We start from the raw sequence: 15,630 nt of genomic DNA on the forward strand, positions 1-15,630 counted from the left end.
ATGGGGCTCTCCTGGACCTGGTTCCTGTGGTCTCCATCAGGCATCAACTGGAACAAAATGACTCTGATCCATATTTGGGCCTCTGCTGGACCTGTTTACTCTGGTCCTTACTTGGGCATCATTGGGACCTGGATACTATTATATACCTGGGCCTCACCTGGACCTGTTGACTGTGGTCCCACCTGGGCCTCACCTGGACGAAGTGACTGGTTCCCACAGGGACCTCACCTGGACCTGTTGACTCAGGTCCTCATATGGGCATCATGGGACCTGGTTTCAGTTCCACATCGGGGCCTCACCTGGACCTAGTGATTCTCCTCCCCCTCTGGGCCTAACCCTGACGTGGTGACTCTGGTCCCCTCCTGGATATCACCAGAACCGGGTGACTCTGGTCCCCCTCTGGGACTTACCTGAAGCTGGGGACACTGGTCCTCAACTGGGCCTCAACAGGACCTGTTGAATCTACTCCTCACTTAGGCCTCGTCTGGACCTTGTGACTCTTTTCCCACCTGGCATCAATGGGACATGGTTACTCTGTTCCCCACCTGGGCCTCACTTGGACATGATAACTTTGCTCCGCACTTTGGCCTCAACTGGTCTTGATGAATCTTGTCCCCCCATTAGGCCTCAATCTGGACCTGGTGACTGTGGTCCCCACCTGGGTCTCACCTGGACCTGGTGACTCTCGTTCCCACCTGAAATACACCTGGACCTGGTGACTGTGGTTTTCTTGTAGACTCACATTTAATGGTGACTCCGGTCCCCACTAGAGCCTCACCTGGATCTGGTGACTCTGGCCTGCAGGTTGGCCTCACCTAGACCTGGTGAGTGCGGTTGCCACCTGGGCCTAACCCGTACCTGGTGACTCAGGTCCCCACGTGGGCCTCTTGGACCTGGTGAATCTGGTTCTTATCTGGTCCTCTCCCAGACCCGGGGACTCTGGTCACCACCTGGTTCTCACCTGGACCTGGTGAATCTGGTCCCCATCTGGGCTTCACCCAGTCCTGGTGACTTTGTTCCCCACCTGGACCTGATTGCTGTGGACACTTTCTTGACCTCACCTGGAACTGGTGACTCTGAACCTATCTGCCCGTCACCCAGATCTGGTGACTCTGGTCCTCACTTGGGCATCATTGGTACCTGGTGACTCTGTTCCTCACCTGAGCCTCACCTGGACATGATGCCTCTGGAACCTCTCTGGGCCTCTTCGTGACCTGTTGACTATGGTCCCCATGTGGATGTTACCTGGACCAGGTGATTCTGGTACCCCTCTAGGCATCAAGCAGATCTGGTGACTCTGGTACTGAACTGGGCCTCACATGGACCTAGTGAATTTGCTCCATCTGGGCATCATTTGGACCTGGTGACTCTGGTCCCTACCTGGGCATCATCAGGACATGGTTCCACTGCATGGCCTGCAGGTTGTCCTCACCTGGACCTGGTAACTCTGTTCCCTACTAGGGCATCATCGGGACATGGTTCCTCTTCATGGCCTGCAGGTTGGCCTCACCTGGACCTGGTAACTCTGATGTCTACCTGGGCATCATCGAGACATGGTTCCTCTGCTTGGCCTGCAGGTTGACCTGACCTGGACATGGTAAGTGGGGTGGCAACCTGGGCCTCATATATGCAATGTGACTCAGGTCCCCACGTGGGTCTCACTTGGACCTGATAAATCTCGTCCTTACCTGGTGCTCACCCGGAACTGGTATTTCTGGTAACCACCTGGGAATCACATGGATCTGGTGTATCTTGTCCCCATCTGGGCCTCACCCAGTCCTGGTGACTTTGTTCCCCACCTGGACCTGATTGCTGTGGACTCTTTCTTGACCTCACCTGAAACTGGTGACTCTGATCCTATCTGCGCGTCACACAGCCCTGGTGACTCTGGTCCTCACCTGGGCATCATTGGTACCTGGTGAGTCTATTCAACACCTTAGCCTCACCTGGACATGATGACTCTGGAACCTCTCTGGGCCTCACCCTGACCTGGTGACTCTGGTCCCCATCTGGATGTCACCTAGACCAGGTGAATCTGGTACCCCTCTAGGCCTCAACTAGATTGGGGGAATCTGGTCCTCAAGTGCGCCTCACCGAGACCTAGAGAATATGCTTCCCACCTGCTCCTCATCTGGACCTGGTGACTCTGGTTCTACCTGCGCATCATCGGGACATGGTTACTCTATTCCCCACTGGGACTGACCTGATCCTGGTAACTCTGGTCCTGACTTTGGCGTCTTCTCTACTTGGTGACTCTGGCTCCACCTGGGCCTCACCTGTAACTGGTGACTCTGATCCTAAGCATGGCCTCACCTGACCTGGTGACTGTGGTTCCCATCGGGACCTCACCTGGACCTCATGTCTCTGGTCCCACCTAGGCCTCACCAGGACCTGGGTACCCACCTGGGTAGCATCAGGATATGGTTACACTCTTCACTATCAGTGACACAGCGGGACGTATTAACTCTGGTCTTCACCTGGGCCACACCTGGACATGGTGGCACTGGTTCCCTCTTGGGTCTCACGTGGACATGGTGATTCGGATCCCTGCCTGGTCCTCACCTGTAACTGGTGATGCTCGTTCCCACGTGGACATCATGTGGATCTGGTGGCTGCAGTGTTTCTAGCTTCTCATGTACCTCGTGACTCTGGTCCCCACCAGGGCCTCACTGGGACCTGTTGAGTGTGGTTGCCACCTGCACCTCACCTGGACCTGGTGATTCTGGTCTGCACCTGAGACTACCCTGGATCTGGTGACGGTTGTCCCCACATGGGCTTCACCTGGATTTCGGGCTCTGGTTCCCATCTGGGCCTCACCTGGCCCTGTTGACCGTGGTCCTCAACTGGGCAAAATTGGGACCCGATGACTGTGATCCACAATTGGACCTCACCTGGACCAGGTGACTCTGGTCCCCCTCTGGGTGTCACCGTGCCCTAGTGACTGTGAACCCCACTTTGGCCTGACTTAGACCTCCTGACTATGGTTGCCACCAGCGCTTGACCTCGAACTGTTGACTCTGGTTCTTTCAAGGGCCTCCCCTGGACATGATGATCCTGGTGCCCACATGGGCCTGACGTGGACCTGGTGACTCTTGTCACCACCGGGAACTCACCTGGACCTGCTTATTATGTTCCACACCTGGGCCTCAAGTAGACCTGTGGACCATGGTCCCCAAGCCGGCCTCACTTGGACCTATGCCTCTGATCCCCACCGGGGCTTCACGTGTACCTGGTAACTCTGGTCCTCATCTGGGCCTCATCTGGACCTAGCGACTCTGGTCCCCACCAGGGCGTCACCTGGATCTGGTGACTCTGGTCCCCACCTGGACTTCACCTGGATCTGGGGACTCTGGTCCACACCTGACCTGACCTGCATCTGGTGACTCCGGTCCTCAGTTTGGCCTCACCTGGATCTGGCATCCTTCGTCCCCACTTTGACCTAACTCAGAACTGCTGAATCTTGCCCCACCTCGGCCGCAACCAGACCTGGTGACTCTTGTCCCCAGCTATGCCTCAATTCGACCTGATGAATCTGGTCCTCACGTGGGCCTCACATGGACCTGGGACTCAGCTAGATAGAGTGGCTCTGGTTCCCACAAGGGGCTCACCTTATACAGCTGACTGTGGTCTTATTCTATGCCTCACCTGGTCCTAGTGATTCTGTTCCCATCTGGGCCTGCATGGCGCTAGTGACTCTGGTCCTCACCCATGAATCATTATGACCTGGATACTCTATTCCACACCTGTGTCTCACATTGACCATGGACCTCTCGTCCCATTTTGGGACTCAAACTAAACTAGTTACTGGTTCCCTTTTGGGCCTCACCCTTACCTGGTGACTCTGGTCACCCGTTTGGCTTCTCTTGGGCCTGGTGAATCTGGTCCTTAGCTGGTCTCACCTGGATCTGGTGAATGGTCTCCACCTGGGCCTCAACTGGACTTGGTGAATCCTGTTGACACATGTGCCTCACCTGGACCTTGTGACTGTGGTCCCACCTGGATCTCACCTGGATCTTGTGGCTCTGGTTCCCATATGGGCTCTCCTGGACCTGGTTCCTGTGGTCTCCATCTGGCCTCACCTGGAACACAATGACTCTGATCCATATTTGGGCCTCTCCTGCACCTGTTGACTCTGGTCCTTACATGGGCATCATTGGGACCTTGATACTCTCTTATATACCTGGGCCTCACCTGGACCTGGTGACTTTGGTCCCACCCGGGCCACTACGGTATGAGGTGACTGGTTCCCACAGGGACCTCACCTGGACCTGGTGACTCAGGTGCTAATATGGGCATCATGGTACCTGGTTTCTCAGTTCCACATCGGGGCCTCACCTGTACCTAGTGATTCTCGTCCCCCTCTGGGCCTCACACTGACGTGGTGACTCTGGTCCCCACCTGGATATCACCAGAACCTGGTGACTCTGGTCCCCCTCTGTGACTCACCCGGAGTTGGGGACACTGGTCCTCAACTGGGCCTCAATAGGACCTGGTGAATCTACTCCTCACTTAGGCATCGTCTGGACCTTGTGACTCTTTTCCCACCTGGCATCAATGGGACATTGTTACTCTGTTCCCCACCTGGGCCTCACCTGGACATGATAACTTTGGTCCATTCTTTGTCCTCAACTGGTCCTGATTACTCTGGTCCCCCCACCTAGTCCTCAATCTGGACCTGGTGACTGTGGTCCCCACCTGGGTCTCACCTGGACCTGGTGACTCTCGTTCCCACATGAAATACACCTGGGCCTGGTGACTGTGGTGATCTTGTATACTCACATGTACCTGGTGACTCCAGTCCCCACTAGGGCCTCACCTAGATCTGGTGACTCTGGCCCGCCGGTTGGCCTCACCTAGACCTGGTGAGTGGGGTTGCCATCTAGGCCTCACACATAGCTGGTGGCTCAGGTCCCCAGGTGAGCCTCTTGGACCTGGTGAATCTGACCTTACCTGGTCCTTTCCTACACCCGGGGACTCTATACCCATGTGGGCCTCACCTGGACCTGGTGAATCTGGTCCCCATCTGGGTCTCACCCAGGTCTGGTGACTTTGATCCCCACCTGGACCTGATTGCTGTGAACTCTTTCTTGGCCTCACCTGCAACTGGTGACTCTGATCCTATCTACGCCTCACCCAGATCTGGTGACTCTGGTCCTCACTTGGGCATCATTGGTACCTGGTGTCTCTCTTCCACACCTGAGCCTCACCTGGACCCGATGACTCTGGGACCACTCTGGGCCTCCCGCTGACCTGGTGACTCTCGTCCCCATCTGGATATCACCTGGACCAGGTGATTCTGGTACCCTTCTAAGACTCAAGCAGATATGGTGAAACTGGTCCTCAACTGGGCCTCACCTGGACCTAGTGAATATGCTCCATCTGGGCCTTATTTGGACCTGGTGAATCTGGTCCCTACCTGGGCATCATCGGGACATGGTTCCACTGCATGGCCTGCGGATTGGCCTCAAATGACCTGGTAAATCTGGTCCCTACCTGAGCATCACCGGGACATGGTTCCTCTGCATGGCCTGCAGGTTGGCCTCACCTGGACCTGGTGAGCGGGGTTGCCACCTGGGCCTCCCCCATACCTTGTGACACAGGGCCCCACGTGGGCCTCCCTTTGACCTGGTGAATCTGGTCCTTACCTGGTCCTCACTCGGAACTAGTAAGTCTGGTCACAACATGGGAATCATCTGTACCTGGTGAATCTGGTCCCCATTGGGCCTCACCCAGTCCTGGTGACTTTGTTCCCCACCTGGAACTGATTGCTGTGGACTACTTTTGGGCCTCACCTGGAACGGGTGACTCTGATCCTAACTGGGACTCACCCAGATCTGGTGACTCTGGTCCTCACCTGTGGACCATTATGACCTGGATACTCTTTTCCACACCTGAGACTCACCTGCACATGATGACGCTGGATCCCCTCTGGGCCTCAGCCTGACATGGTGACTCTGGTCCCCATCTGGATATCACCAGAATCGGGTGACTCTGTTCCCCCTCTGGGACTCACCCGGAGCTGGGACATTGGTCCTCAACTGGGCACAACTGGACCTGGTGAATCTACTCCTCACTTAGGTCTCGTCTGGACCTTGTGACTCTTTTCCCACCTGGCATCAATGGGACATGGTTACTCTGTTCCCTCTGGGCCTCACCTGGACATGATAACTTTGCTCCACACTTTGGCCTCAACTGGTCTCGATGACTCTGATTCCCCCACCTAGGCCTCAAACTGAACCTGGTGACTGTGGTCCCCACCTGGGTCACACCTGTACCTGGTGACTGTGGTCCCCACTGGGTCTCACCTGGACCTGGTGGTCTCGTTCCTACATGAACCACGCCTGGCCCTAGTGACTGTGGTGTTCTTGTAGACTCACATTTACCTGGTGACTCCAGTCCCCACTAGGGCCTCACCTGGATCTGGTGACTCTGGCCTGTAGGTTGTCCTCACCTGGACCTGGTGAGTGGGGTTGCCACCTGGGCCTCACCCATACCTGGTGCCTCAGGTCCCCACTTGGGCCTCTTGGACCTGGTGAATCTGGTAATTCTGGTCACCACCTGGGAATCCCCTGGATCTGGAGAATCTGTTCGCCATCTGGGCCTCACACAGTCCTGGTGACTTTGCTCCCCACCTGGACCTGATTGCTGTGGACTCCTTTTGGGCCTCACCTGGAACTGGTGAGTCTGATCCTAACTGGGCCTCACGCAGATCTGTTGACTCTGGTCCTCACCTGTGGCACACTATGACCTGGATACTCTGTTCCACACCTGAGCCTCACCTGGACATGATGACTCTGGATCCTCTCTGGGCCTCACTCTGACATGGTGACTCTGGTCCCCATCTGGATGTCACCTAGACCATTTGAATCTGGGACCCCTGTCGGCCTCAACCAGACCTGGTGACTCTGGTCCTCAACTGGGCCTCACCTGGACATAGTGAACATGCTCCCCACCTGCGCCTCATCTGGACGTGGTTACTCGGGTTCTACCTGGGCATCATCTGGGCATGGTTTCTCTATTCCCCAATGGGAATGACCTGTTCCTAGTAAGTCTGGTCCTGTCTTTGGCCTCTTCTGTACCAGGTTACTCTGGCTCCACCTGGGCCTCACCTGTTACTGGTAACTCTGATCCTAAGCATGGCCTCACCTGCCCTGCTGACTGTGGTTCCCATCGGGATCTTACCTGGACCTCATGTCTCTGGTCCCACCTGGGCCTCACCAGGACCTGGTGTCTCCGGTACCCAACTGGGTAGCATCAGGATATGGTTACACTTTTCACTAACAGTGACCCAGCCGGACCTATTATCTCTGGTCTTCACCTGGGCCACATCTGGACATGGTGACACTGGATCCCACCTGGGTCTCAACTTGACATGGTGAGTCTGATCCCCACCTGGTCCTCACGTGTAACTGCTGATTCTCCGGCCCACATGGACATCATGTGGACCTGGTGGCTGCAGTGTTTCTAGCTTCTCATGTACCTTGTGACTCTGGTCCACGCCAGGGCCTCACTGGGTCCTGGGGAATGTGGTTGCCTCCTGCACCTCACTTGGACCTGGTGATTATGGTCTGCACCTGAGACTACCCTGGATCTGCTGACTGTGGTCCCCACCTGGGCTTCACCTGGATTTGGGGACTCTGGTCCCCATCTGGGCCTCACCTGGCCCTGTTGACCATGGTCCTCAACTGGGCAAAATTGGGACCCGGTGACTGTGTTCCACAACTGGACCTCACCTGGACCAGGTGACTCTGGTCCCCCTCTGGGTCGCACCGTGCCCTAGTGACTGTGAATGCCACTTTGGCCTGACCTGGACCTGCTGACCCTGGATGCCAACTGCGCCTGACCTCGAACTGTGGACTCTGGTTCTTTCAAGGGCCTCCCCTGGAACTGGTGATCCTGGTCCCCACCTGGGCCTCAACTGGACGTGGTGGCTCTTGTCACCACCTGGGACTCAACGGTACCTGGTTACTGTGTTCCACACTTGGGCCTCAAGTAGACCTGTTGACCATGGTCCCCAGGACGGCCTCACATGGACCTGTTGCCTCTGATCCCCACCGGGGCCTCACGTGTACCTGGGAACTCTGGTCCTCACCTGGGCCTCATCTGGACCTAGTGACTCTGGTCCCCACCTGGACTTCACCTGGATATCGTGACTCTGGTCCCCACCTGGACCTCTCCTGGACCTGGTGACTCTCTTTCCAACATGGACCTCACCTGGATCTTGTGACTCTGGTCCTCAGTTTGGCCTCACCTGGACCTGGTGTCTCTCGTCCACACTTTGACCTAACTCAGAACTGCTGAATCTTGCCCCACCTAGGCAGCACCCATACCTGGTGAGTCTTGTCCCCAGCTATGCCTCAATTCGACCTGATGAATCTGGTCCTCACGTGGGCCTCACATGGACCTGGAATTCAGCTAGATAGAGTGGCTCTGGTTCGCACAAGGGGCTCACCTGATACAGCTGACTGTGGTCTTATTCTATGCCTCACCTGGTCCTAGTGATTCTGTTCCCATCTGGGCCTGCATGGCGCTAGTGACTCTGGTCCTCACCCAGGAATCATTAGGACCTGGATACTCTATTCCACACCTGTGTCTCACATTGACCATGGACCTCTCGTCCCATTCTGGGACTCATACTAAACTAGTTACTGGTTCCCTTTGGGCCTCACCCTTACCTGGAGACTCTGGTCACCGGTTGGGTTCACTTGGGCCTGGTGAATCTGGTCCTTAGCTGGTCTCACCTGGATCTGGTGAATGGTCTCCACCTGGGCCTCACCTGGACTTGGTGAATCCTGTTGCCACCTGCACCTCACCTGGACCTTGTGACTGTGGTCCCACCTGGATCTCACCTGGATCTTGTGGCTCTGGTTCACATATGGGGCTCTCCTGGCCTTGTTTCCTTTGGTCTCTATCTGGCCTCACCTGGAACACAATGACTCTGATACATATTTGGGCCTCTCCTGTACCTGTTGACTCTGGTCCTTACTTGGGCATCATTGGGAGCTGGATACTCTGTTATATATCTGGGCCTCACCTGGACCGGTGACTGTGGTCCCACCTGAGCCTCACCTGGACGAAGTGACTGGTTCCCACAGGGACCTCACCTGGACCTGGTGACTCAGGTCCTCACATGGGCATCATGGGACTGGTTTCTCAGTTCCACATCGGGGCCTCACCTGGACCTAGTGATTCTCGTCCCGCTCTGGGCCTCACCCTGACGTGGTGACTCTGGTCCCGACCTGGATATCACCAGAACCAGTGACTCTGGTCCCCTCTGGGACTCACCCGGAGCTGGGGACAGTGGTCCTAATCTGGGCCTCAACAGGACCTCGTGAATCTACTCCTCAGTTAGGCCACGTCTGGACCTTGTGACTCTTTTCCCACCTGGCATCAATGGGACATGGTTACCCTGTTCCCCACCTGGGCCTCACCTGGACATGATAACTTTGCTCCGCACTTTGATCTCAACTGGTCCTGATGACTCTTGTCCCCCCACCTAGGCCTCAATCTGGACTTGGTTACTGTGGTCCCCACCTGGGTCTCACCTGGACCTGGTGACTCTCGTTCCCACATGAACCACACCAGGACCTGGTGACTTGGTGTTCTTGTAGACTCACATTTACTTGGTGACTCTGGTCCCACTAGGGCCTCACCTGGATCTGGAGACTCTGGCCTGCTGGTTGGCCTCACCTGGACCTGGTGAGTGGGGTTGCCACCTGGGCCTCACCCATACCTGGTGACTCAGGTCGCTACTTGGGCCTCTTGAACCTGGTGAATCTGGTCCTTACCTGGTCCTTCCCGGACCCGGGTACTCTGGTCACCACCTGGGACTCACCTGGACCTGGTGAATCTGGTCCCCATCTGGGTCTCACCCAGTCCTGGTGATTTGTTCCCCACCTGGACCTGATTGATGTGGACTCTTTCTTGTCCTCACCTGGAAGTAGTGACTCTGATTCTATCTGCGCATCACGCAGACCTGTTGACTCTGTTCCTCACCTGGGCATCGTTAGTACCTGGTGACTCGGTTCCTCACCTCAGCCTCACCTGGACATGATGACTCTGGAAAGTCTCTGAGTCTCACCCTGACCTGGTGCCTCTGGTCCCCATCTGGATGTCACCTGGACCAGGTGATTCTGGTACCCCTCTAGGCCTCAACCAGATCTGGAGACTCTGGTCGTCAACCTGGCCTCACCTGGACCTAGTGAATATGCTCCATCTGGGCCTCATTTGGACCTGGTGACTCTGGTTCTACCTGGGCATCATCAGGACATGGTTCCACTGCATGGCCTGCAGGTTGGCCTCACCTGGATCTGGTAACTCTGGTCCCAACCAGGGCATCATCGTGACATGTTTCCTCTGCATGGCCTGCATGTTGGCCTCACCTGGACCTGAGGAGTTGTGTTGCCACCTGGGCCTCACCCATACCTGGTGACACAGGTCCCACGTGGGCCTCACGTGGACCTGTTGAATCTTGTCCTTACCTGGTCCTCACCCGGAAGTGGTAAGACTGGTCACCACCTGGAAGTCACCTGGACCTGCTGAATCTGGTCCCCATCTGGGCCTAACCCAGTCCTGGTGAATTTGTTGCCCACCTGGCCCTGATTGCTGTGGACTCCTTCTTGGCCTCAACTGGAACCGGTGACTCTGATCCTAACTGGGCCTCACCCAGATCTGGTGACTCTGGTCCTCACCTGAGGACCATTATGATCTGGATACTCGGGTCCACACCTGAGCCTCACCTGGACATGATGACTCTTAATCCCCTCTGGGCCTCACCCTGACATTGTGACTCTGGTCCCCATCTGGACATCACCTAGACCAGGTGAATCTGGTACCCCTCTAGGCCTCAACTAGACCTGGCGACTCTGGTCCTCAACTGGGCCTCACCGGGACCTAGTGAACATGCTCCCCACCTGCGCCTCATCTGGACGTGGTGACTCTGGTTCTACCTGGGCATCATCGGGACATGGTTACTCTATTCCCCACTGGGACTGACCTGATCCTGGTAACTCTCGTCCTGACTTTGGCCTCGTCTGTACCAGGTGACTCTGGCACCACCTGGGCCTCACTTTTATCTGGTGACACTGATTCTAAGCATGACCTCACCTGACCTGGTGACTGTTGTTCCCACAAGGACCTCACCTGGACCTCATGTCTCTGGACCCACCTGGGCCTCACCGAGACCTGGTGTCTCTGGTACCCACCTGGGTAGCATCAGGATATGGTTACCCTGTTCACTATCAGTGACCAAGCCGGACCTATTAACTCTGGTCTTCACATGGGCCACACCTGGACATGGTGACACTGGTTCCCACCTGAGACTCACCTGGGCATGGTGAGTCGGATCCCCACATGGTCCTCACCTCTAACTGGTGATTCTCGTTCCCACATGGACATCATGTGGACCTGTTGGCTGCAGTGTTTCTAGCTTCTCATGTACCTCGTAACTGTGATCCCCACCAGGGCCTCACCGGGTCCTGTTGAGTTTGGTTTCACCTGCACCTCACCTGGACCTGGTGATTCTGGTCTGCACCTGAGACTTACCTGGATCTGGTGACTGTGGTCCCCACCTGGGATTCACCTGGATTTCGGGACTCCGGTCCCCATCTGGGCCTCACCTGGCCCTGTTGACCATGGTCCTCAACTTGGTAAATTGGGACCCGGTGACTTTGTTCCACAACTGGACCTCACCTGACCAGGTGACTCTGGTCCCCCTCTGGGTCTCACCGTGTCCTAGTGACTGTGAACCCCACTTTGGCCTGACTAGGACCTGCTGACCCTGGTTGCCACCTGCGCTTGACCTCGAACTGTTGACTCAGGTTCTTTCAAGGGCCTTTCCTGTACCTGGTGATTCTGGTCCTCACCTCGGCCTCACCTGGACGTGGTGACACTTGTCACCACCGGGGACTCACCTGGACCTGGTTACTGTGTTCCACACCTTGCCCTCCAGTAGACCTGTTTACCATGGTCCCCAAGACGGCCTCACATGGACATGATGACTCTGGAACCTCTCTGGGTCTCACCCTGACCTGGTGACTCTGGTCTCCATCTGGATGTCACCTGTACCAGGTGATACTGGTACCCCTCTGGGCCTCAACCAGATCTGGTGACTCTGGTCCTCAACTGGCCCTCAACGGGACCTAGAGAATATGCTCCATCTGGGCCTCATTTGGACCTGGTGACTTTGATCCCTCCCTGGGCATCATCGGGACATGGTTACACTGCATGGCCTACAGGTTGGACTCACCAGGACCTGGTAACTCTGGTCCCTGCATGGGCATCTTCGGGACACGTTTCCTCTGCATGGCCCAAGAGTTGGCCTCACCTGGACCTGGTGATTGGGGTTTCCAACTGAGCCACCTAGGCCGCACCCAGATCTGGTGACTCTTGTCCCCCGCTATGCCTCCCCTGTACCTGGTGCCCCATGCACCCACGTGGGCCTCACTTGGACCTGGTGAATCTGGTCCTTACCTGGTCCTCACCTGGAACTGATAACTCAGGTCACCACCTGGGAATCACCTGGACCTGGTGAATCTGGTCCCCATCTGGGCCTCACCCAGTCCTGGTGACTTTGTTCCCCACCTGGACCTGATTGCTGTGGACACCTTCTTGGCCTCACCTGGAAGTGGTGAGTGTGATCCTAACTTGGCCTCACCCAGATCTGGTGACTCTGGTCCTCACCTGTGGACCATTATGATCTGGATACTCCGTTTCACACCTGACCCTCACTTGGACATGATGACTCTGGATCCCCTCTGGGCCTCACCCTGACATGGTGACTCTGCTCCCCATCTGGATGTCACCTAGACCAGGTGAATCTGGTACCCCTCTAGTCCTCAACTAGACCTGGTGACACTGGTCCGCAACTGGGCCTCACTGGGACCGAGTGAATATGCTCCCCACCTGCGCCTCATCTGGACCTGGTGACTCTGGTTCTACCTGGGCATCATCGGGGCATGCTTACTCTATTCCCCACTGGGACTGACCTGATCCTTGTAACTCTGGTCCTGACTTTGGCCTCTTCTGTACCAGGTGACTCTGGCTCAACATGGGCCTCACCTGGAACTGGTGAGTCTGATCCTAAGCATGGCCTCACCTGACCTGGTGACTGTGGTTCCCATCGGGACCTCTTCTGGACCTCATGTCTCTGGGCCCACCTGGGCCTCACCAGGACCTGGTTTCTGTGGTTCCCACCTGGGTAGCATCAGGATATGGTTACACTGTTCACTAACAGTGACCCAGCCGGACATATTAACTCTGGTCTTCACCTGGGCCACACCTGGACATGGTGACACTGGTTCCCACCTGGGACTCACCTGGACATGGTGAGTCGGATCCCCACCTGGTCCTCACCTGTAACTGGTGATTTTCATTCCCACATGGACATAATGTGGACCTTGTGGCTGCAGTGTTTCTAGCTTCTCATATACCTCGTGACTCTGGTCCCCACCAGGGCCTCACCGGGACCTGGTGAGTGTGGTTGCCACCTGCACCTCACCTGGACCTGGTGATTCTGGTCTACACCTTAGACTACCCTGGATCTGGTGACTGTGGTCCCCACCTGGGCTTCACCTGGATTTGGGGACTCCGGTCTCCATCGGGGCTTCACCTGGCCCTGTTGACCATGGTCTTCAACTGGGCAAAATTGGGACCCGGTGACTGTGTTCCACAACTGGACCTCAACTGGACCAGGTGACTCTGGTCCCCTCTGGGTCTCACCGTGCCCTAGTGACTGTGAACCCCCTCTATGGCCTGACTTGTACCTGCTGATACTGGTTGCCACCTGCGCCCGACCTCAAACTGTAGACTCTGGTTTTTCAAAGGCCTCCCCTCGACCTGGTCATCCTGGTCCCCACCTGGGTCTCATTTGGACGTGGTGACACTTGTCACCATCGGGGACTCTCCTGGACCTGCTTACTGTGTTCCACACCTGGGCCTCAAGTAGGCCTGATGACCATGTTCCCCAGGACAGCCTCACATGGACCTGTTGCCACTGCTCCTTACCGGGGCCTCACTTCCCTTGTATCTCTGGTCCCCACCTTGACCTCATCTGGACATAGTGACTCTGGTCCCCACCTGGGCTTCACCTGGATCTGGTGACTCTGGTCCCCACCTGGACCTCTCCTGGACCTGGTGACTCTCTTTGAACATGGACCTCACCTGGATTTGGTGACGCTGATCCCCACCTGGACCTCACCTGCATCTGGTGACTCTGGTCCTCAGTTTGGCCTCACCTGGACCTGCTGTCTCTCGTCCTCACTTTGACCTAACTCAGAACTGCTGAATCTTGCCCCACCTAGGCCGCACCCAGACCTGGTGACTCTTGTCCCCAGCTATGCCTCAATTCGATCTGATGAATCTGGTCCTCACGTGGGCCTCGTCTGGACCTTGTGACTCTTTTCCCACCTGGCATCAATGGGACATGTTTACTCTGTTCCCCACCTGGGCCTCACCTGGACATGATAACTGTGCTCCGCACTTCGGCCTCAAATTGTCCAGATGACTCTGGTCCCCCCACAAGGCCTCAATCTGGACCTGGTGACTGTGGTCCCCACCTGGGTCTCACCTGGACCTGGTGACTCTTGTTCCCACATGAACCACACCTGGACCTGGTGACTGTGGTGTTCTTGTAGACTCACATTTACCTGGTGACTCCGGTCCCCATTAGGGCCTCACCTGCAACTCGTAACTCTGGTCCCTACCTGGACATTATCGGGACACGGTTCCTCTGCATGGCCCGAAGGTTGTCCTCCCCTGTACTTGGTGAGTGGGGTTGCCACCTGGGCCTCACCCATACCGGTGACACAGGTCCCCACGTGGGCCTCACTTGGACTTGGTGAATCTGGTCCTTACCTGGTCCTCACCCGGAACTGGTAACTCTGGTCACCACCTGGGAATCACCTGGACCTGGTGAATCTGGTCCCCATCTGGGCCTCACCCAGTCCTGGTGACTTTGTTCCCTACCGGGACCTGATTGCTGTGGTTCCTTCTTGGCCTCACCTGGTACTGGTGCGTCTGATGCTATGTGGGCCTCGCCCACATCTGGTGACTCTGTTCTTCACCTGTGGACCATTATGACCTGGATAGTCTGTTCCACAACTGAGCCTCACCTGGACATGATGACTCTGGATCCCCTCTGGGCCTCACCCTGACATGGTGACTCTGGTCCCCATATGGATGTCACCAAGAGCAGGTGAATCGGGTTCTCCTCTAGGCCTCAAGTAGACCTGGGCATTCTGGTCCTCAACTGGGCCTCACCGGGACCTAGTGAATATGCTCCCCACCTGCACCTAATCTGGACCTGGTGACTCTGATTCTACCTGGGCATCATCGGGACATGGTTACTCTATTCCCCACTGGGACTGACCTGATCCTTGTAACTCTGGTCCTGACTTTGGCCTCTTCTGTCCCAGGTGACTCTGGCTCCAACTGGGCCTCACCTCTAACTGGTGACTCTATCCTAAGCATGGCCTCACCAGCCTGGTGACTGTGGTTCCCAATGGAACCTCACCTGGACCTCATGTCTCTGGTCCCTCCTGACCCTCACCAGGACCTGGTGTCTCTGGTACCCACCAGGGTAGCATCAGGATATGGTTACACTGTTCACTAACAGTGACCCAGCCGGACCTA

Source organism: Canis lupus, chromosome 28 (genome assembly GCF_048164855.1).
Source record: "Canis lupus baileyi chromosome 28, mCanLup2.hap1, whole genome shotgun sequence".
In the NCBI taxonomy this organism is placed as follows: domain Eukaryota; kingdom Metazoa; phylum Chordata; class Mammalia; order Carnivora; family Canidae; genus Canis; species Canis lupus.